Source organism: Podarcis cretensis, assembly GCF_951804945.1.
Source record: "Podarcis cretensis genome assembly, chromosome: 2".
In the NCBI taxonomy this organism is placed as follows: Eukaryota; Metazoa; Chordata; class Lepidosauria; order Squamata; family Lacertidae; genus Podarcis; species Podarcis cretensis.
In genome coordinates, this window is record NC_137171.1 from 88,919,370 (window position 1) to 88,941,934 (window position 22,565).

General features: G+C 44.0%; 1 protein-coding gene and 1 long non-coding RNA gene across 7 annotated transcripts in view; one reads left to right on the forward strand and one right to left on the reverse strand.

The window, feature by feature from the left end:
* Positions 1 to 3,012: 3,012 nt before the first annotated feature.
* On the reverse strand, positions 3,013 to 6,408 carry LOC307209496. Its single transcript, XR_013835614.1, has 3 exons — positions 5,359 to 6,408; positions 4,994 to 5,250; positions 3,013 to 3,059 (listed from the first exon to the last, which is right to left on the reverse strand). It is a non-coding gene; the product is annotated as an uncharacterized lncRNA (long non-coding RNA).
* A 10,567-nt stretch (positions 6,409 to 16,975) lies between these two features.
* SLC6A6 (solute carrier family 6 member 6) overlaps positions 16,976 to 22,565 on the forward strand; it is a 58,612-nt gene continuing 53,022 nt past the window's right edge. Inside the window, exon 1 of one of the 6 annotated variants that reach the window (XM_079964520.1) lies at positions 16,976 to 16,999. The gene's annotated coding sequence lies outside the window, so the exon portion shown is untranslated. The other 5 variants (XM_079964515.1, XM_079964516.1, XM_079964514.1 and 2 more) reach the window with 5 other exon arrangements.

A 22,565-nucleotide genomic window follows, 5' to 3' on the forward strand; every position in this document is an offset into this window, starting at 1 on the left:
TCTATGAAATAACACAACAATGTCAAAGTGCATATTAAGCATTCAAAACAACAATATCCTTCTTTTATTCCTTTCATACTTAAAGGCGGAGGGAATCTGGTTAATTTATAGAGAATTTATATACGCCTTAGTGTGCGTCTGTGCACATGAAAGCAAAATATGTGCAAAGAACCTTTTGAATCGAGAGGAATTTTTCGTTGGTGATGCACAATGGTGCAATTCAAGATAAAAGAATGAGTCTACATTTTTGCATTTTGAAACTAGACTGTAGCTCCAGCGCGTTACACCAAAAGGTTGCCAGATCAAAATTTGAACTAAGAGACATTATTGCAAGAAGGTGCTTGGAGCAAATTCTCTCAAGTGGTGCCACTTTGGAATTCAGGGCATCCACTATGCTTTTTGTGAGCAGTGCTTTTAAATTAGGAATATAGGTCTAAATTAATAGGATGTTTCCTTAACAACAGATTTCTGTCATCTCCACAAGCTGTCATATATGAAGTAGAGATGCAACATTTATAGGGCAATCCTATACGTGTCTACTCAGAAGTTCCATAGAACTTAGGTAAAGGTAAAGGGACCCCTGACCATTAGGTCCAGTCGTGGCCGACTCTGGGGTTGCGGTGCTCATCTCGCTTTACTGGCCAAGGGAGCCAGCGTACAGCTTCTGGGTCATGTGGCCAGCATGACTAAGCCTCTTCTGCCGAACCAGAGCAGCACATGGAAACGCCGTTTACCTTCCCGCCGGAACGGTACCTATTTATCTACTTGCATTTTGACGTGCTTTTGAACTGCTACGTTGGCAGGAGCAGGGACTGAGCAACGGGAGCTCACCCCGTCGTGGGGATTCGAACCGCCAACCTTCTGACCGGCAAGTCCTAGGCTCTGTGGTTTAACCCACAGCGCCACCCGCGTCCCTTTTTCCATAGAACTTACTCCCAGCTAAATGTGTTTATGATTGTGACCTGACTGTGTAATCCTGCATTTGTCTGCTCTCATTGACTGTCCATCATGTTACTCCAACAAGCATTAGTTTGATGTTCTTTGGAAAGAGTTCTCCCAAGGTATGGGAGAGAGCTAATGTATATTGTTATGGAAATAAAAGGAGGGGGGGACATATCTTTGAAGTTGTTAAATGTTACAAATATTATGCCTGAATGTATCCTTTCGACTTGACAGCTCAGGGAAGAAACCTAGCTTTATAAATAATATAAAATCAATCCCTTTGCCAATTTCCTCCATTCCAACGCCATTTTGTCCTTGGAAAAAGGACTCTTTCCCCTGCCACCTCCCGCCATGATCCCTCAAGCGTAAGGACATGTTCACACACCCCACCCAGGGAAGTGCCCAGGGGTGACAAATGCTGAGCTGTTAGTTTCCAAAAACCCATCACTGGACTTGCCCCAGGTTATGGATGTGCAAAGGGCGCTCTATTGCCCTTTGATGGTGGGTACTTGAGAGATGCCTGGACATGTTTTGCCTATGCTAATCTTGTACCAAGGACTTGTCTGGGCATGTTTGCCAAGCTTGAACTAGTGTAACCTCTATCTACCCCTCCCCTTTTGTGACATGTCAGTGATGTAAAGATGATGTATCAACGATGCTGTGCGAACTGTATTCTGGGATATTGTGGGAAGTTTTAAAAGACAATGTCGCCCCATGCTCTGGGTTCCTTACTCCTGTGGGGACCTGTTGAGCAACAATAAATATCATGGTCTACTAACCACTGTTTTGCTGGTCCAGCCAAACTGACCGCAGTTTGGCTGGAATTTCCTTCTTTTACTGACTGCATGAACCCGCGGGGGACTTGTACCCCAACGAGCTGGGCTATTGAGTAGTCTCTCACCCCAGAATTTTCCATATTAATAAGTGTAATTTGTCACAGATGCATCTCTACTAGGAAGAACTGCTTCTGAGGAACAACAAACAGACATTAATTGGGGGGTCGTGGAGGGCGTGCAGTCTGCAGTGGTGGCTCTGGGCAGCCTCTTCTGCACATTCATTCAGTGTGTAGAAGGGGTCATGTGTACCTTCCCGGGTTAGTCGCAGCCTCCGTTGATTAAATGGTTATATTAATAAAGATGTTTAGGGGATATTTTGCACATGTCCTGATAATGGACTTCCCACAGGAATCTAGTTGGGCATTGAGAACAGGATGGTGGACTAGATTGGCATTTAGTCTGATCCAGCAGGGCTCTTTTTATGTTCTAAAGCTGATTTGACAGGAGTGGATGTGTGAGCATGTAGAACAGAGGCAGAAGGACTTGTTCAGGAATGTTCAACATCTTCCAAGCAGGCACCACTATCAGAACTTAACAAAGGGTATAGAGCAGACAAGAACAAGGTGATAAGCACCTTGATTGGAGAGCCTTGGTAAAAATCACCCACTCTGATTGGAAACTAGACCTGTCAGTCACACAACAGCTATTCTTGCCCCTCTTACTCCATCTTGGTGTTTTCCTTATATGGCAAGCCATTTTCGCAGACACGCTGCCTGCAGCCATTTTGAAACGTCTCACATCCCCACTTTGTTTCTGTGTACTTTGGAGAAATCCCATGTTGGCTCCTGATTTGGAATTTGTCCAAATCTTTTGCATACCCCTGACTGGCTGGTATGCAGTATGGGTGTAGCCTGAAGCCCACTGGCAAAGCTTTAATTGATTTCAAGGAATCACTGCTGCTCTTTTCTCATTCTTGGAGATAAGACATTTACACGTATAAAGCATGCTTTCAGGATAGTTTCATCATCAGCTCAACAGGCAGCGGTGAATGTGACAGATTAAAGTCCACCGTTGCTCACTACAACTGTTGGTTACTGGCCAGATAGCTGAATTAAAGTCTCACCCAGATAGGAATCTGGTTTAGTGCAGTTATTATACGTGGCAGTCATTCTTGTGGACTGTGCCACCTGTGATGATCACTGGTCCGTCATTGGGCCCACCAGGGATTACCATGGCAATTGCTCCTTTGTGGTTTCTGGGAGTTTGATTAGTTCACAAGTCCACAGCTCAGTGTTGTAGGGACAGCTAACGGGTCAGCAGATATATCCTGAAAGGGGGCGACTGGATGAGAATGGAACGGCATATTCAGTCAAGGATATATAAGTTGATGAAGATATACACAGTATGGAGAAAGCAAATTGTGATAATCTTCTCTCCCTTCCCCATAATACTAGAACCAGGAGTCACCCAACAAAATTGTTGGGCAGCAGGTTCAGGACTGACCCAAATAAAGCTTTTCTTCAAACAAAGTACCATTTGTTTATGGAATTTGCTACAAGATGTGCTGATAGCCCTGGATTAGATAGCTTTGAAAGGAAATTTGGAAAACTGAATGCAGGATAAATCTATCCAAAGCTGTAGGGAAAGTGTGGCCCACCCATTATTTCTGACAGTAGTCCATGCTACCTGGGGCTTCTGGGAGTGGTAGTCCAAAAACACCTGGAGGACCAGAGGCTCCCCACCCCTACTCAGGTGATTGTCTGGTCTTACAGTACTTGAAGAGGTGCCAAGGGAAGGAGTCATAACTAACCCGGTATCATTTATTTATTTATATTGTGTAAACGTTGTATATTTATGTTATTTCACTCAATAATATTATGTGCACAAGATGGCTTATTAAATCATTTGTCTAAAACAAACGATGAGGAAACTTTGGCCATCCAGATTTTGTCAGCAGCAGATTCAGGACAGACCCAAATATTTATTCAAACAAAGCATGGTTCGTTTATGGAATTTGCTTCAAGGTGTGCTGATGGCCCTGGATTACATGGCTTTAGAAGATTAGGAAAACTGAAAGGAGGACAAGTCTGTCAGAAGCTGTAGGCCAGGGATGGGGAGACTGTGGCCCTCCCACCATTCCTGATAGTTGTCGATGCTGTCTAGGACTGATAGTATCTGGATTCCAGTAATATCTGAAGGGCCACGGGTTCCCCAGCCTGATCTAAAACTATTGTGTACAGGATAGTAAACCTCTTAAAATATCAATGCAGTCTACTGAAATATTATCATGTCTATGAAGCAGAAATTAAAGCATAGAAGACAAAAATCTGCTGCCTGAAGACCTGGCCAAATAGAACAAGTTATAATAAGGTAAGCCTTAAGGAGCTTCCAAGTGGTCAACAGGGAGAGTACTACATGGCCCTCACAGAAGTCTGTATTCTGTATTTTGGGTGCCCCTGCTAGGAAGGCCCTTCCCCCTAGTTAACTGTAGAAGCCTACCTCTCTTAACTTAAGGGAGGCACGTGGAGCACTTTTCCCCCTGTCCTTCCACTTGAGGATTTTATTGTTATGTTCAGAGGCAGCAAGGTTAATCTCCTCCCCCCCTGGTGAGATAAAGATGTATCCCAACTGAACACCCAACTTGTTCAGATGGTCTAAGACCCTGCATTGCCTTTCCACTTTTCACAATAAGCTAGGTCATAGGCAGCAAGGGACAGGTCTTTTACAACTATAGCCCTAAAGCTATGGAATGACAGTACAGTGGTACCTCGAGTTACAGACGCTTCAGGTTACAGACTCCGCTAACCCAGAAATATTACCACGGGCTAAAAACTTTGCTTCAGGATGAGAACAGAAATTGTGCGGCGGTGGCGTGGCGGCGGCGGGAGGCCCCATTAGCTAAAGTGGTACCTCAGGTTAAGAACAGTTTCAGGTTAAGAACGGACCTCCAGAATGAATTAAGTTCTTAACCTGAGGTACCACTGTATCGTTTGTGCTGTGAACATCTCAGCTGGTCTTTCTTCTTCTTTTCTTTTTAAAGGAAGTGGAAAAACCACTACAGTTGTCAAAGGCAGGCTGGGTTGGGCCTGTATGTCTCTCTCCAGTTCAGGTTTGATGATGTGTGGAGCATTTACTGGATTTGCAGATTTCTGCTATTGTTGTCGGTATTTTGTATTTAAGATAAGCAACCACAAGCACCTCCTAGAAGCAGGAATAAATAAATAAAAAGGCACATTCTGAAAGTGAAGTGAGAAAGAGCAGGGAGCAGCTCTCACCAATGCAACCGATTCCGCATTCCCATCATGTTTTCAAAAAGGGACGCCTGTCATTTGAGTGCCGTCACGTCTTAAAATGCCATTTTACAAAATATAAGGTACTTAATACTTCGTACAGCAGCAGCCATGCTCTCCCACGCAAGCAGCTGCCTTTGCAGGAGACAAGGGGACCGCAGATGACCCGCCTCTTACGAAATCCTCCTTCCGCATATGCAATTCTTCCTTCCACTTCAGAGTCCTGTGATTAGTTTTATAACCTGGAGGGGAGATATAACTGGTGTGACCTTGGTAGTCATGGAAAATACAGGAAAATTAGGAAAAGCAGGGCATAAGCTTGGTGAAAAGAATTAATGGAGGCCTGGCACCTTTGTTCCAAAAAGCCATTTCTCACCAGGCAGGTACATCTTTGAACCGCAGGTGCTGCAGACGTAGCAGAAAAGCTCTCAAGCCTTTTGTTAAGCAACCCAGCAGGCGCCTAGAGGAAGGAAGACTTGATTTTTTAAAAAGGGAACAACAACAAGAAGAAGAAGCACGGATGGAACATTCAGTTAATAAACATGCACACAACACAAAACAAATGCCTAACTCCAGAACAGCAGAGTTTATTCTAGTTTTCATGGAAACCCATTTCCATAAAAGGATTTCTGGGAATAAATTAGCACTGACATTTTAATGCTGCCACACTGCTGGATGGCTCTAGGACAGGATATGACTCCTTCTGTTCTAATTGGTCGGCAGAGTGCCTTTTTCAAAGGCAGCATCCTGCATTTCTCCTCACTTAAGGCAAGGCAATAGGGGGTATTTATTAACAACCTGTCTTCTCCACAAAGAAGAGAGCAATTCAATGCAACCATTTAATCTGCAACAGTAAACAGCCCTTCTTCAGTTGCATGGAAAGACATGTACAGATAGACTTGAGTTTAGCTCCACTGATTCCAGTGTGACAGACATAACTAGTGCCCACTGGATCATGGCATTTGCTGATTTAGATTTCTTGTAATGTTAGGGCAACAGCGCATGGGCACAAACCACTTTGTAAAAGCAATTCTACTTTAGCCTAACAAAGCAGTTAAGAAAGCATGTATTATTTTAAAGATGAAAGCATAACGGGCACTTCCAGAGGGCTCTGTCTGCAATCCATACCTATGGAGATTCATATAGAATAAGGAAATCAAGTAGTCGGCTTATATGGAAGGAAGACCATTAGTCTATCCAGCTCCATGCTATGTATACTGACTTAGTGGCTCTCTAAGATTCCAGAGGGGACGCGAGTAGTGCTGTGGGTTAAACCAAAGAGCCTAGGACTCGCCGATCAGAAGGCCAGTGGTTCAAATCCCTGCGACAGGGTGAGCTCCCGTTGCTCGGTCCCAGCTCCTGCCAACCTAGCAGTTCAAAAGCACGTCAAAGTGCAAGTAGATAAATAGGTACCGTTCCGGCGGGAAGGTAAACGGCGTTTCCATGTGCTGCTCTGGTTCGGCAGAAGAGGCTTAGTCATGCTGGCCACATGACCCGGAAGCTGTACGCTGGCTCCCTTGGCCAGTAAAGCGAGATGAGCGCCGCAACCCCAGAGTTGGCCACGGCTGGACCTAATGGTCAGGGGTCCCTTTACCTTTAAGGTTCCAGAAAAGAATCTTTCTGTACCCAATCTGGGCTGTGAGTCCTGGAAGACCTGCTGCCTGCCTTGTAGGCCTTTTTCCACCTGGCCTGGGAGGGCAGGGCCCTGACTGACTCCAGCTGCAAAAGCTGAGGCTACTGAGGAAGTCAGAGACCACCTTGGCTGTCTCTTAGTGCAGACCCAGGTCATCGAGCCTGAGCTTCCACAGCTGCAGCCTGCCATGAGCCATCATGGGCAGGACTTGCAGCAACAGCACCAGATATATTCTGTGCTTATGGTGATATCTTATCCTAATTTATTCTAATTATGCTGTTTTAAATGTGCACTTTATTGGAGCTCCAGTAGTAATGTTTTATTTTCTTTTGAATTTTTTTTTTTGCTAAGTTTGCTGTGTTAAATGTGCATTCTGTAGTTGACCTCCTTTGTAATGTTTTATTTTGATATCTTTAAGATAAAATTTTTAGTTTCCTGTGAATCATAGAATCATAGAGTTGGAAGAGACCACAAGGGCCATCCAGCCCAACCCCCTGCCAAGCAGGAAACACCATCAGAGTGAAGTATGTTGCTTTGAATGCATACTTTATACAGGTATTTGACTTTCTTCAGCAATGTTTTATTCTGGATTCTTTTATTTGATGTTTTAATGTAGGTTGTAAACTACTTTGAGGTTTTTTTTCTTGAAAATATAAAGTGGTATAGAGATGAAATAATAATAATTTAATTAAAGCCCAAGGTGCGAGATTGGCTTCATTATTATCAAATAATGGAAACTTTTAAACAAGACAGGAAAATTGGCTTCCAGGTGGAGAAATCGAAATTGGAAACAGAATTGCTAGAACCCAATACTAAGAATGTATCAAGAATGTATAATTTGTTGCTGAAGTGGAATACAATAGATGAGACAGTTAAATCAGCCATGATTAAATGGGCACAGGACGTTGGACATGACATTATGTTTGCTGACTGGGAACAGTTATGGACCACCGGTATTAAATTTACGGCATGCAATGCCCTAAGAGAAAATATTATGAAAATGATTTACAGGTGGTACATGACCCCAGTTAAGCTTGCGAAGATTTATCATCTGCCCAACAATAAATGTTGGAAATGTAATGAGACTGAAGGTACCTTCTTTCACCTTTGGTGGACCTGCCCAAAGATTAAAGCCTTCTGGGAAATGATTTATAATGAAATTAAGAAGGTACTTAAATGTACTTTTCACAAGAAACCAGAGGCATTTCTCTTGGGCATGGTCGGCCAATTGGTGTCAAGGAAGGATAGGACTTTTTTTATGTACGCCACTACAGCAGCAAGGATCCTTCTAGCAAAGTATTGGAAGACACAGGAACTCCCCACACTGGAAGAATGGCAGACGAAAGTGATTGACTTTATGGGATTGGCGGAGATGACTGGCAGAATCCGTGACCAAGAGAAGGAGACGGTGGAGGAAGACTGGAAGAAGTTCAAAGCTTATCTTAAGAACTGTTATAATATTGATGAGTGCTAAAATGTCAAGGGGAAGGAAGATGCAGAATTGCAGCTGAAAATGTTATTTAAGGTGAAATTGAGAAAGATAACAAATTTAAATTTAATTGGCTAAAAGGGTTGCTGAAAAATTGTAAAACAAGGATGCAAAAAAGGTGAGGTATGGGGAAGTCCGAGAAAGGAGGCTTATGAAAATGAGGTTAAGAATTTATATTTGTGTGTTTGTTTGTATTGGTGGATGTTTTTATGTCGTTGTTATTGTTTTGTTTTAAAATTGGAAAATTAATAAAAATTATTATAAAAAAATGAAATAATAATAATTTAATTATAGTATCTGGGTGTTGATCTTGGGACGTTTTACGCACAAAATGTATGCTGCTGTAGTTGTCATTGTAGTAAAGGCAATTTATTAAATTCTATATGGATAGCCATAAATTACAGCACAAAACAACTACTGTAATATACCATAATTTTTCATAAATCAGAGCCCATTTCATCAAATGGATGTCCTTCCTTTCCAGATTTGTATGTGTGTTTGTAGGATGGCAGACAGGGAGGGAGGGGCTATTATTTCAAAGTGAAGCTAGAAGGCGTAACTATGCAAGAGTTAACTGTGTCACATTGCTCTGCAAAGCCCTGTTTGCCAAGCTGAATTCAATGCATACCCGCAATTCAATGCATTGCCACAATTTGTTCCCTCAGGCGAAAGCCCTTGTCCTTAAAAAATCTAAGTTCATTAACACATTAGGCAAGCTTCCAAGTAGTCCATATTTTTATGATAACCTATAAATAACTACATTTGGAAATTAACAAAAACTATTCAGAACACAGCTGTAGGTGACTTTTCTATACTTACCCTTGAAAACGTTAAGTCCTTCGAGTCAATCAATTGAAATTTCCAAGGTGTAACAAAACACTTTTTTGAGGGGGGAGGCTTAAATTTGGGGAGGATTGGTGGCCTTCTCCCACCATGCAGTTGCGCTGACCTAGGATAACCTTTCGAAGAACATTCCTATGGTGCAAAAACCTCAGTCAGCTGGAAGCCTTTTCATACAGACCACTTTGTTGTAACTGGGGGTAGCTCAACACCTAAACCGACTCCATAGGAATGTAATCCCTGCAACAAACTCTGTTTTTGCCTTGTGTGGCTAGATTCCACCAAGATAAGTGTTTACTACGTTCCACACACACCCTTTTGCTTAGTGAATATTCAAGAGGTACAGACTCCCCACACTACCCCAAATAAATCCTACCTTTTATTTACTTACATTTCACATTCTGACCAAAAACAGAAATCTAGGTGACTGATTTAATAAGCGGCAGCAACAGCGGCGTAGCGTGGGTTGACAGCACCTGGGGCAAGGCAAGTAATTTGCACCCCCTAACCCGGGGCAAGGCAAGTAATTTGTGCCCCTAACCCCTAACCTGCCGCCGCTGCCAGGGCTGGGGTATTTACGGTAAGGTAGCCACGGCTGCGGCGGGTCCGTGTCAGGTGATCTGAGGCGAGTTGCCGCTGGCGCTGCTGCCCAGACGCCGCTTGCCCGGAGGAGGCGGAGGGCAGAGAGGCGAGGAAAATGCAACATGGCCCAGCAGCTGCAGCGTCAGGGCTGTGAGGAGGGGCTGCCTGGTGCGCCCTCCGCGGCCCTGACGCGTGGGGACCGCTGAGAGCTGCTGCCTGCCAGACGCCTTCAGCCCGGACGCGCGCACAGCTCGTCGGTTCTGCGAGACATGGGGCTCTGCTACAGCCTGCGCCCCAGGCTCTTCGGTGACTCCGGAGGCGGCGAGCGCCCCCCCAGATGTTGCGCCCGGTGCGGCCGGCCCCCCCTGCACCCCCCACACTACGCCACTGGGCAGCAAAGGCAGAGTGTTTTCTATTGTGGTTCTGGATCACGCTCTCAAGGTGGCTCTGCCTAGTCCAATTTTTATCTGCTTTTCGGCAGGAAGTGAAGACTTTTATTTCAATGGGCTCTTTATACTGACAGGCTTTAAGACATATTTGCTTTTTATCTTGCTGCTCATAGTATTTGACTTGTTTTTACTGCTGTTTTCAACAGAATCCAGTCAGCTGCTTACTTTGATAATCTTTTAGAAGAGCAGGGTCCATGTGATTGGAAATCCATAATGGTATCAACAAAGTGAGCACAACTATCAAAACCGATCACATAGGAAAGGAGCTACTTTGGCTCACTCAATGGGCTCAATCTACTCTAGAGGAATATTTCCCAGAGGATGAGCTGCTGGACCAGACCAAAAGCCTGTCTAGCCCAGTTCCCTGTGGGAGTGACATCAGCTGATTGACAGGTGGACATTGTTTCAGGAAAATGGGCTTGTGAACCCAACTGGACCCCATGGCAGGTGAAAATAGGCACGTGGACCAGAGGCTCTCCGCCCCTGGCCTAGAACTTCATCTCTTATCTTCACTATTTGGCTCAGTTCTCCCAACTCACTTTTGGTGACAGTTAATTCTGGCCCTGTATCTTCTGCTGTGAAGACAAATACAAAGAATTCATTCTGTTTGCCTTCAATCTCCTTATCCTCCCTTTTGGCTCCCTTTTGCCATAGTTTGTGTTCCTTTTTGTTCTTCTCACTTGGACAAAACATCAGTTTTCTAAAGGAAAAGCTTCTAATAGATTCTTTGACTCTCCTTATTAATCAAGTGGGCATCCTCTTGGCCCTAGTGGTACCTTTCTTGACATGTGGTATACCATCTAGCTGAGCTTCTAATATTGTGGTTTTAAGCAACCCCCAAGTATTTTGAAGATGTGGCCTTTGTGGCTTTCCCTTTCAACTTCCTTTTTACCAATTCCCTCATTTTTGGGAAGTTTCCTCTTTTGAAGTCAAATGTGACCGTGTTGGGATTCTATGCAGGGTTTGGAATTGTCCATTTACATATATATTGAATTTTATAGCACTATGGTCTTTGTTCCCAATCACTTCAACAACCCTTACATCTCACACCAGGTCCTAGGCACCAACTTAAAATCAAGTAAGTCTCTTGCAGCAAAAACAATGCACCTGCTGCCTGAAGAAACTGCTTCACTCTGCTTAACAGTAGGTCCGGCCCTGGGACCACTCAACATATTTATACATTTCAGGGAAACTCAGGCCCCTTTTCCACATATGCCCAGTCATGTAGGAGGTGCTTCCCCATGGTGTAATCTGACATTGTTGGGAAATGTGTGTCAATGCTCCAGCCTTGCAGGTCAAAACAACCTGATGGACGAATTGTAAAGCAAGCACAACCCAGTAGGAATTACTGGTAATTACTCCTAAACTACTTTGGTGGTATTTAAGGGTGCAAATATTAATGGGACACGGTTCAATTGGAAGCACTTTAGTGTTCTCGGCCTTATTGATTTGGACCACTGTACTCATGAACATGAATTTTTAGAATGGGAGCCCTACAATGTAAGTCGACACTCATATTATCATCCTGAAGGACTCCGCTGTGTGATTCTGTTTAACAAAACAAGGACTACCAGTACCCAATCTTGTGTCATACAAGATTGATTATTACTATTATTATTACTTTACTCAGTTCCAGGTACTGTTTATTATGCACTCTTGATTCCAAAACATCTTTGTTTCCTCTTATGCACTGGTGCCCCAAAGTAGCCTGATTGTTTTTTACATCTACATGTTGAATTCAATGAAACAAGAGAACTGAATCAAAGTTAAGGGTGTATGTTTGTGTGTGTGTGTGTGTGTGTGTGTGTGTAAGATCTGTGCCTTTTCAACGCAGCAAAATTCCTGCATGCCGTGATGCCTTTTCAGTGCAATCATATCTGCCTCTTGCAGGGCTGCAGCCATCTCCAAGGCCAGAGCAAAGGGTTAAGAGATCTTAAGGACTATCCATCTATCTATTGCATTTATATTTCACCCTTTTCTCAAGGAGCTCAAGGTGGTCACATGGTTCTTCCCCCTCCTTATTTCACAACAACTCTGTTAGGTAGGTCAGGCTGAGAGCAGTGACTGGTTCAGGGTCACCCAGTGAGCTTCATGGTCAAGTGGGGATTTCAGCCTTGGTCTCTCAACTCCTAGCCCAACATCCTAACCATTACATCAGACCACATGCAGGACACGAGGGCAATAACTCTCACTAATATTCCTCAGCTGCTGGTATTCAGACACAGGATCTCCGATCCTGGAGTTAGCATACACCTAGAGGCTTTAGTGATTAAGTGGTATGTAAATTCTATTAAATAAGAATCATTCTATCAAAAATAAACAAAGTCCTTCATTCACTTGTCTACCATTTGAAAGCTGTCTAGGTAAGACTCTGATCACAGTGTAATGTTCAGGGGAGTTTGCTACAACCCCCTGATCATTTCGGCTGTCGTTTTCTTCATCTTTCAGCAAGATTGAAATCCTAATGATTTGATCTCGACTGCTTTCTTTCTGACCATATCCATCACCTAAACAGAGATGATTTCTGATTTGTCTGGTTACATCGTTTATTTATTTTTGATGGTTGCTCAGTGCCGAGGTTACTGTGGGGGGGGCAGGGGAGAATGAAGCTAATACCATTGACAAGATCCAATCCCTGGTTCACTCCTGCTTTAGCCAATTTATCACTCTCATTCACACACACGACCTTCTAAAAACAGTAGTTAAGGCGGCTGATATAAATATTAAGGGGATTCTGTGGAAAATACGTCTCCCTTAATCCAAGCGCTGGGACCATCCCTTTGTAAAGAGCTGAAGTGGAGTTTTTCAAGCAAAGGCCTGCAAGCTTTTATTATTGTAATCTCTGGAGAAGTGCATCTACTCCTCAGCATTCTGTGTTCTATCAGAAAATTCAGCTTTCTCTGTTTGCCTTTGTGTTTATTGTGGTAACTTTGCACTTTCATTTTTCTGAAGAAGGCTGCTTCCCTATTTTTGTGTTCCACATTTGCATCTGTGGCGGACTGCATCTCTCTGTCCTTCCCATTTTGTCACACTCACATACTGGCAAAGTCTTCTAAGTAAAGGTACAGGGCACTGATGCCCCCCCCCCCTTTATTGGCCTGATCTCAACAAAATTACCAGATGTCCCTTACATCACTGAGTGAGGCTGAAAGGGCTGATATAGGGGGGTGATCTCAAACAATGATTCATTTGAACTGATGTCAAGTCCATGCCTGCACACCCTCTTCCCCGAAAGCTGTCATCCCAGATGTGTGTGGACTATAGTTACGTGATGCATCTAGCAAAGCTTCTGCCTGTTGGTGGGGATGCGGCCTCTGAAGGAGATTTCCCTATCTTTAGTGGGAATGCTCTTGGGTTTCATTACTCTGGTCTCAAGTCTGTCATGAAACATCTAAAATAATTATATCACCTGTTCTGGCTTCCTCACAACTGTCATTATTGAAGTCTTGATAACAGGAAAGTGTGTTGCTCTTAAGAACTTTTGACATGGATGCTAGCTGCTGATAGGATTCCAATAAGCCAGCAATGGAAAACTTTGAAAAATTGCCATTTATCTTTGTGGCATAAAAACTTATGAACTTTGGTTATTGGAGGGAAAAAGAACACATAAATTTCAGGTCTCCAGAGGGATAGAGGACCCAGAATGCTTCAATGTTATGTGGTAGGATTTTATTTTTTAATGCTTCAGATTCCAGTGCCCAACAATAATTCATGTCAGCTCAAGAAATATATATTGGTGTACTACTATGGCATGATGTAATAGCCTGCTACTGTACTTTTGGGCTGTCAGTAATGGTCATTATGCTTCAATATTTTTTTTAATAAAAATATATGAATATTTGGTTGGGCATATGAACGGCAATTAAAAAATAAACAAATCACATGCTGCAGGACTGAGCCATGGTATTGAAAATAGGAACCAAGGTTGGGATTGATATAAGAAAAAAACTGCTCCCTTTCCTTTATGGGGTACCCAAGAGCCCATATAGAGTCCTTTTGTAGGTTCTCTATCGGTAGGAGAAAATAACAGAGACCAACCAGAGAATATTGAGAAGCAAAGCAGCTAGTAAGCTGATTTTTATTGAAGCTGTTGCAACAGGGTGCTCCCCCACACGCAGGAGAGAGGAGGAGGACCCAGAACAAAGGTGTGCCCGCCCTTACATAGATATTTTAAATTGCCCGCCCTGGAGTCCAAGACCATCCCCAGAAACATTATACATACACCACATTAGCGGTGTAGCCCAAGACCACCCCCCAGATACATCATACCTACATCACAGAAAAGGCGGTCTACAACAGAAATCTGAGTGTGTTATCTCCTGTCTGGCAAGTTACCTGATTGTATTATCTGGGTTTTGGGCACTCTTTTGTTATTATAACTACTTAATTCCTGAATCTAGGTCACAGGCTCACACCCTGTTCGTATCTTGAATGTGCCCTTAAGACAAGATTTGTGAGGAAAGAGACAATGGGGAGGTTTCCCACTTTGACTTTGCAGAGAAATTGAGGTCAGTTTGTTCAGGACCTAATCTGTGGGGTTTCAGGCATGTGGTTTATATATACAGTTATGAACATTTAATTTTTTTATATATGACCTTAAAATTCTTAGAACAGGATCATCTCAAATTAAATCTTGTAGTTTCAAGTGACTTATTTGTAAGACTTTAAAACAGATTTATTATTTGTGATTTCTCAGTCCTCCAATGAGCAAGTTTCAATCCCACAATAATCCTGCGAGGTAAGATAAGTGAAGAGAGAGGGACTTGCCCACCAAGGTCTTACTGTTGAATGGTTTCTTTAAATGCAAAGGTTCATCATTGTTCCACCCGATGTGTATGTCTTTAAGGGGCCAGAGCAAGGGCCAGAGCAAAATAACGAGACCCAGCTTTACAGCTGTGAAACATAGCAGGTGCTGCTGAGTTGTATTGATTAAGGTGTGTCAGCATTTGGGTGTAGTATATAAGGAGCAGCACCTAGCTCTCCCATTACCCTGGGGGTTGGGTTGGTGGTTGGGTCTGGTTTGTTGTTGATGTATTTAGTGTAAATGGAGTTTTTGTTTTTGTAATTAAAACCTTGTTTAAGTACTTTTTGAGTCCCTTTTTAATGCATGGTCTCCCCAGCAAGCTCTCTGCAGCGCTACCATACTGCAAAAAGCCAACACTTACAACAGCTAAAAAGGAACTAGCATGCAAGAAACATAATTAGAGAACTGTTGGATCAGACCAAAGGCCCATCTAGTGCAGTTTCCTGTTCTCATAGTGACCAACCCTACACCCGTAGGATGCCAGCTAAGGGAAGAGCACAACTGCACTCTCCCTACTTGCGCAACTGGTCTTTAGAGGCCTCCAACACGGGTGAAACATAGCCATCATGGCAAGTTGTTGATAGCCTTATCCTCCAGTTATTTGTCTAAACCACCCAAGTTGGTGGCCATCCAGTTTCCTTCAACTATACATGTCAACTCACTACTATTGGACATACACTTTAGACCACTGGTTCTTAACATGGGGGGGGGGTAGGAGTCACACGCCCCTTTGAGAATCAGATGAAAGCTACAGATCCTCTCCCCAGAAAAAAATGCACTTAAAACACATACTCATTTTGCATACAATTCATTTTATAGCATTGGAATTATCTGTGGAATGCTCTCCCTAGAGAAGCTCACCTGGAGCCATCATTATATGTACCGGTATTTAGGTGCCAGGCAAAAACATTCTTTATCCAGGCCATTAAACAATATATGGCAGTGGTTCCCAACTGGTGGTCCGCAGACCCCAGGAGGGACATGCAACCCACCCAGGGGATCCATGTTACCATTCAAATAACAAAACTACCACCTTAGAGATAACATTTTCAAAAGTATGGGGCCCATGGCTTGGCTTTTAAAAATCAGGGTCTCCTGTACTTAGCTAATTGGGAACCTCTGGTCTATGGCATTTTAAATATGTGGGGGGGGTGTTATTTAGATCCCCCCCCTTATTGTTTTATTGTCTTTTGTTATTATGCAATGCAAATTCTGTTTTTAATGTTGCACACCGCCCTGGGATCTTCGGATGAAGGGCGGTATATAATTTTAATAATAATAATAATAATTGGAGCGGGTTCACTGAAGCCCACTCAGCTCCACAGCCCACACATTTCGGTGCTTCAAGCCTACACCCCCCACCGAAGCAAGGAAGGCGGCGAACACGTGTTTGAGAGCGGGCGCGCGCCCGGCTCAGCCAATGGGGGAGCTGCATTGGGGCGGCCGCTCCGCGCTGAGGCGACCGACGCCCGGCGGCAAACCGGGATTTCGCGACCGTTTGCGAAATGGCGCCCTCTTCTTCTTCTGTTCACCCCGCTCCCCTTTCTCTCTAACCTGGGATTGGGAAGTTGGGGGGGGGGGGGAGGAGGCAGAAACCCTCGCGTTGTAGAGCATGGGGAGCCGAAATTATAGCGTTGGTGCGCCTCCTCACAGCCTGAGGAGGGGGAAAGAGGGAGGGAGGGAGGAAGCCCCCTTCTGCAGCGCCCTCACAACGGCAGTCTCGACGGTTAATCTGCCCCATTTTCCTGTCGAGCGCGCGCGCGCCGTTTCTCCTTTTCTCTCACCCGCCGGGGGGGGGGTGCGGGTGGATAGGGGGAGGGAATAGGAGTGGGGGGGAATAAAGACGCGACTTTCCCGCCTCCTTGGCACACGCCCGGAGCTGCTGGCTCTCTTTCCCGGCCAGGCAGCTGCTCCCACCTCCTCCTCCTCCTCCCCGCGCCTGTGGCGGCCCTTCCCCGCCTCGCGCAGCCCTCCGGGCCGCCTGCCAGCCGAGCCTCCCCTCCTCTCTCTCCTCGCCCGTCCCCCCCCCCCCGTGTGCGTCGAAAGGGACTGACGGAAAGATGGCCCCTCCTTCCCGCTCCCCCCTCCTCCCTCTCCCCGCCTCCCCCGCCAAAGACGAGGCCGAGCTGGTGTTTTTCCACTCAGCAGGATGGGTGATGCTCGGCGCTCGCTCATTAGACAACAGACACGAGAGGTCAGGAAGAAAGCGCTTATAAATTACCGTTTCCTCCCTCGCAGCCCTGTTAGTCCGCCTTGGCACTCTCCCCGGGACACACGGGACAGACCCACGGGCAGCTAAGGCGCTGGACAGATACCTGGTCAGAGGGGTGCCGCTGCTACAGGTACCCGAGGCTCTTTTCCGAGGGATTTTTGATATAGATATATATATATGATTACATATATATTGGGAGAGCAAAGGCACACAGGGAAGGACCTAAGCCCAGCCTTCGCGGCTCTGCTTTCTCTCTGTCGGTGGCTCCCTTTTCTCCCTTTCTTCCTCGCTCTCCTTCCCTCTCTTTTCCGCTCTCGTAGCGTTTAGGAACAAAGGGAGTCGGAGGCATATGGATCGCCTCTTGTCATTTACTGGAAAACGGGGAGCTACTCTGAAGAAAAGAAACGCTTCTTACTCTTTCTAAGGGGCATCCCTCAGCCAAGGTGGGAAGCAAGAAATCCTGGCCATCAGGGGGTCGGGGATTTTTTTGGCCAGGTTTCACCGTAGGCTGAGAAGCCCACCCACCCACCTACCTTCCCTTATCCGACCCCCACCCCTTTTCCCCTTCCTTAGAGATTTGTATTTGTCCTTTGCTATTTACTTTTAGGATGCATTGCTTCTGTGTTTTGTTTTTTTGGGGGGTTTTTTTGAGAGCGAGGGAGTGAGCGAGCGCATGGCGGTTTTCCTTTTGTCTGGTGTCCCCCCTCCCCTTTAAAACGTGCGTGCATGTGCACCTTTCTGGTTTGGCTGTATGGGGTCTCTCAGCAGTTACCTCTCTTCCCCGCCGCCGCCCTCCGACACCTTGTGTTAACTTTTAAATAACAGATAGCAGCTAAGTGGAATTGTCTGCTGGTGCGGCTAACGCTTTCCTCCTGGTTTTAGTGCGTTTTCTGCCTTTGTATGTGTGATGAGCATGTGCTTGGCCCTCCTCACTCCCTTTCTCTTCCGTGCAGTGTGCGATTAAATTATATTTAAGCAGCGCTGTTCTCTGCTACTAAAAATCTACCAGAAAAGGCAAGCGCTAGCATTGCTACAGGGTTGGTGTTAGTACATCTTTAACTGGACTGCAGTTGCCCTCTTGTGCACTCGTTCATTCATTTTCTTTGGGTTTGGAGTGGTGAAAGGAAAGGGATTGTGATACTCTTAGAAAGTTTGCTGGCAAGAACCGAATCTCCAGCTCACTTCAGTGTCAATAAAGTGATTCTGGATTTCCACCGCTGTTCCTGGGATCAGAAGGCAGCACTAAGGTGATGAATATTCATCTCTGTGTGTGATCGTTTAACAAAAGGGAAGGATACAGACTTTTGAGGCAGCACCATCTAAATTTCCATATAAGAGCATGAGGAGGAAGGCACTTTGCATACGTGTAAAGATCAGCAGATGGCCAATTGAGGATATGCTTCTCTTTTTATACTGTTTTGTTTAGAGGAGAACAAAGTGCTCATTACCTATACAACCTGCGTTTTACCAAGGTGAATGTCTGAACTAGACATTCTTATTACTGCTGCTGCCTAATGCTGAATGTTTTTGGGAGAAAAGACCATTATCTTTAATACAGACCTTATTTCTAAGTATGTATTCTTTAAGCTCTCTGTCTCTAGTGTTCTAAAAATAAGTAATATATACTGTGAAATGAAGAGCCAGGTGTGATGGTGAAGAAACAGAGCTGCCTGTTTTGAAATCTTGAACGTCCTTGTCGCTCTTCCCAATGTGGATATAGAGCTTTGCTTATTCTTTTTAAAAAAAACATTCATAGTGACTAATTTTTAACCGTATCAAGAAAGGCATTAAGAAAGTGTGCCAAGAAAAGTCAGTTGTGCTTAATGGGCTCTTTTGGTATCCACTGTACTTTCTTGTTCCTCTGTGTTAGAGACTGTCTTAAGGGTTGGGCTGAAAGAACCAAATAGGTTTGTCATGTTAATAGTAATTTGGAGTTGCTGCTGGCTAAGATTTTGGAATCTCTTATTTTTTAAAAGGATATTTTGTTTTTAGTGAATGAGCTTATTAAAAATGTGGGGTTATTCATACACAGTGGTTGAGGGGAGGGAAATATAGCCCAGTCTAGGCCAGACCTCTGTGTCCTTGGCAAATGATTTTGTATGTCTAGATTTATATTTGAATAAACAAATAATCTCTCTAGCACCATTTGACTTTGGAATGTGGTGGGAATATTTTCCTGGAAGACATTGCTTGGAAACTGATCTTTTACAGTAGGGACGGATCTACTGTAATAACAATGTCATTTACTTAAGGCAAATGCTGAAGGTGAATGTACTGTTCAGAGGGGGAAATTATATGTTTGCTGTGGTGGTCTGCTTCTCTCTGTTTTCAATTTTACCTCTTTCTCCTTTAATCTTCCCAATATTGATTTCTCTTCTTTTTTAAATCTGTCACTCCCTTTTGCTTTTCACGCCTCCCTCTGCCCTCCAGTCACCTTATACCCTCTCCCCCAAGGTCTTTCATTTTCCTTTCCCACTTTCCTCTGCACTAATCTCCTTATAGCACTGGCACCCAAGAATGACATAACCTTTGGCAGCCTGCAAAAGCAAGTGTGGCAAATAACATCCCATCCTGTAGGGGGCAGTATGTGAGACTGGACCAGCAAAGACATTGTTACAGAATGGTAATGGGTGGGGGGAATAGGTTGTTGCTTTTCCCCCTGGGCTATATCATGGATGGGCTCCAGTATGCAAACTTAGACAGAATTATCTTCAGAAATCTCTTAATTGCATTGGATAGAACTGTATAATTCCAGGATGAGGCCTATAGAATATTAGAGCATTAGTAAGTGAACAAATGGCCGGAAGTCTTGGTCTTTGAGCTGATCATAAAATGAGCAGCTTTGGTTAAAGAGATATAAGCAGGAGATTTTGGTGTAAAGCTGAAGCAACTCTCCGAAGGCTAATTTACAGTGGAGTAACTGAGTGCAATGTGATATCATTTAGGTATTGTTTTTTTGCCATGATGGAATAAAATATCATTAGAATTTCTTCTGTTCCTCTTTTCTTATGGGAAGGGGAGAATGGACTGAGACATAAGAGTCTGATAACTGATTAATGGGGGAAATGAAGAAATGCCTGATGAGAATACTAAAAATAGGTGAATGGGGTATAGACCTATCAGAATCATGTTGCTTTATTAGGGCTTGGGTGAACTATAAGCCTGCCTCTCTCAGGGTTATTTCAGCAAAGGTTTTCCAGTCCCACAGTGACTTCTCAAATATGGCCCACAGGGTAATGAGGGCAAAGCTACGCATGACTTTGGAGCTGTGTGATTGGAACTTTTGATGTTTTATTTTCTAATGTAATGTAACTGAAGTGAGGCTGCCAATTGGATTGGTCAAGCAGCACTTGGGAAGTCTATTCACCCCTTTTCCTACTGCACCATACTTCAGTCAAAAGCACACATCCTATGCTGTTGTTTGCTCTGTGATGGGAAATAAGGGCATTATAAAATGTAGTATTGTGAGTGATGTGGTTTTGTGCTTTGTTTTTTGGTGCAGTTTTTAGTTTGATCATTTGTTTTAATTATTGGATTATTGTTATTTTTATGTTTTGCATTTCTGTTTGTGAAAGCTGGTTTGAGCACCTCCTTTTGTGGAGGGGGAAAGTGGGATATATATAGCCTTCATTCTGCCTCCCAAGATTTCTTGAGGCATTTAAAACTGCTGTATCTAGAAAAGTGTAACTAGAAGCCTTTTGTTGAGTAGAGCCTACATGTTAGAATGTCAGGAGAGGCATTCATGCTCATAAGTGGGTGGCCAAATTGTGGCATGGTTGCACCTAGTGTTAGAGTTTGTGGCATTTCTGGACAATAGCCAGAGAGTTATTGTTGTTTAGTCATGTCTGACTCTTCTTGACCCCATGGATCAGAGCACGCTAGGCACTCCTGTCTTCCACTGCCTCCTGCAGTTTGGTCAAACTCATGTTAGTAGCTTCGAGAACACTGTCCAGTAGAGAACTATTAGGTTTGACTATTGAAAGGAGCCAAAATCACCCCAAACCCTGGAAGTATCCTATGTCTTGAAAGGTATGTTAGTGTTGCACTGTCTCACACTTTGTGCTTGACTTGTGGTGCTTTTGCCATAAAGGTTGCTTGTCAGTGTTCTAATTGATCATTACACTTGGGAATGGGAAGGATTTCCCCCACTTCCAGGCTGGTGAACGTGGTGGGAGGGAAGTGATTTCCTTCCCTTGGAATACATGGATTGGATTACATGTCTGAGCAGCATCATGTTGTGAAAATGTTCTGTACTTGCTTGAAGGCATCATCACTTATGTTTGCTGCTTCTCTGTGCATGTGGCACATCTTTTACAAAGTGAGGCCCAATTAAGACATAGCAGTAGGGGTGCTGTTGAAATGCATCTGTGGAATTGGGGCTCCACACAACTGTTTTAATGTCTACAATCAGCTCCCCACATGTATCAATGGGGTTGTGTGGCCATCCGTCAAGTCAGCAACAAACCTTTCTAATATCCATATCAAAATTCTATTTGTCATATCCAACAGAATAAAAAACACATTTTTGTTTTCAGTGTGGTAGTGTAAATGACTCTGTGAAGTAATTGATCTTCAAGAAAATAATGATGTGGCATAGACAGGCATCATATTGCTATTATGCCCTGGGGAGGAAAGAGGTTATGAAATATCCTGTGATACAGATCTGAGTTTAATCTTGTATATAATTTACCAAACCATAAATTCAGGACATCTCAGTAGGACAAGACACTTTTCCGTTACACAGTGCTGAAAGTGGCTAGCGTTGTTTTGGTAAATGTTTGTAAATGAATGTGAAAATAAACTGTTCTATGGAAATGGTTCAAGATGCTGCTAGTCTTTGATATCGTCTGATGATCACATGACTTAAGTGCTGAAGTAGTGAGATAAGATACTGTGCTTGACACAAATGGTGAAATGGTGGTGGAATGGTAGAGGGGATGTGGAGCATCTGGATGTTCAGATCCAAATATTTCAGAATCCTGTTGCATATGGTAAGAATGGTTGGAGAGAAAGGAAGGAACCTTGTTGTTCTTGCTCTTGAAAGAATGTTATCTTCCCCATATAGAATGCCCCTCTTTTTACCCTGCTACCATAGAAAAGGCACACACACACAAATATATAAAGAGAGACAGGACAGAAGAAGGAGAGGAGGGGAATATGAAGGCAAGTTAAGTTGTGGGAGAAGACGATAGGAGTCAAAAGGACCACTAAATGTCACGTGTAGTATGATGATAAGCATATAAGCACTAACGCTTCTGTAAACATATGCTTGGTTCTCCCCACTCCCCTTCCTTCCTTTGAATTATTTCAGTGGAGGTGGCAAGGGGTGGGGATTAGGAAGGCAAGAGATTTGGGGAGCGGGACTAGTGTCCTGAGAAGGAGTCCCTCCTTCTGCTCAAACCTCCTCCTGAACAACTTCTCTTCAGAAAACTGAGAGGGAGAAGGCTAAAGACTGTGCTTGGGGAACTTGTGATCTTGAGCTGGGAGACAGCGCCACCTAAATGCCCTATTCCTCTAGTAACTAGGCAGGAGAGCGGGAAGTGTCCCT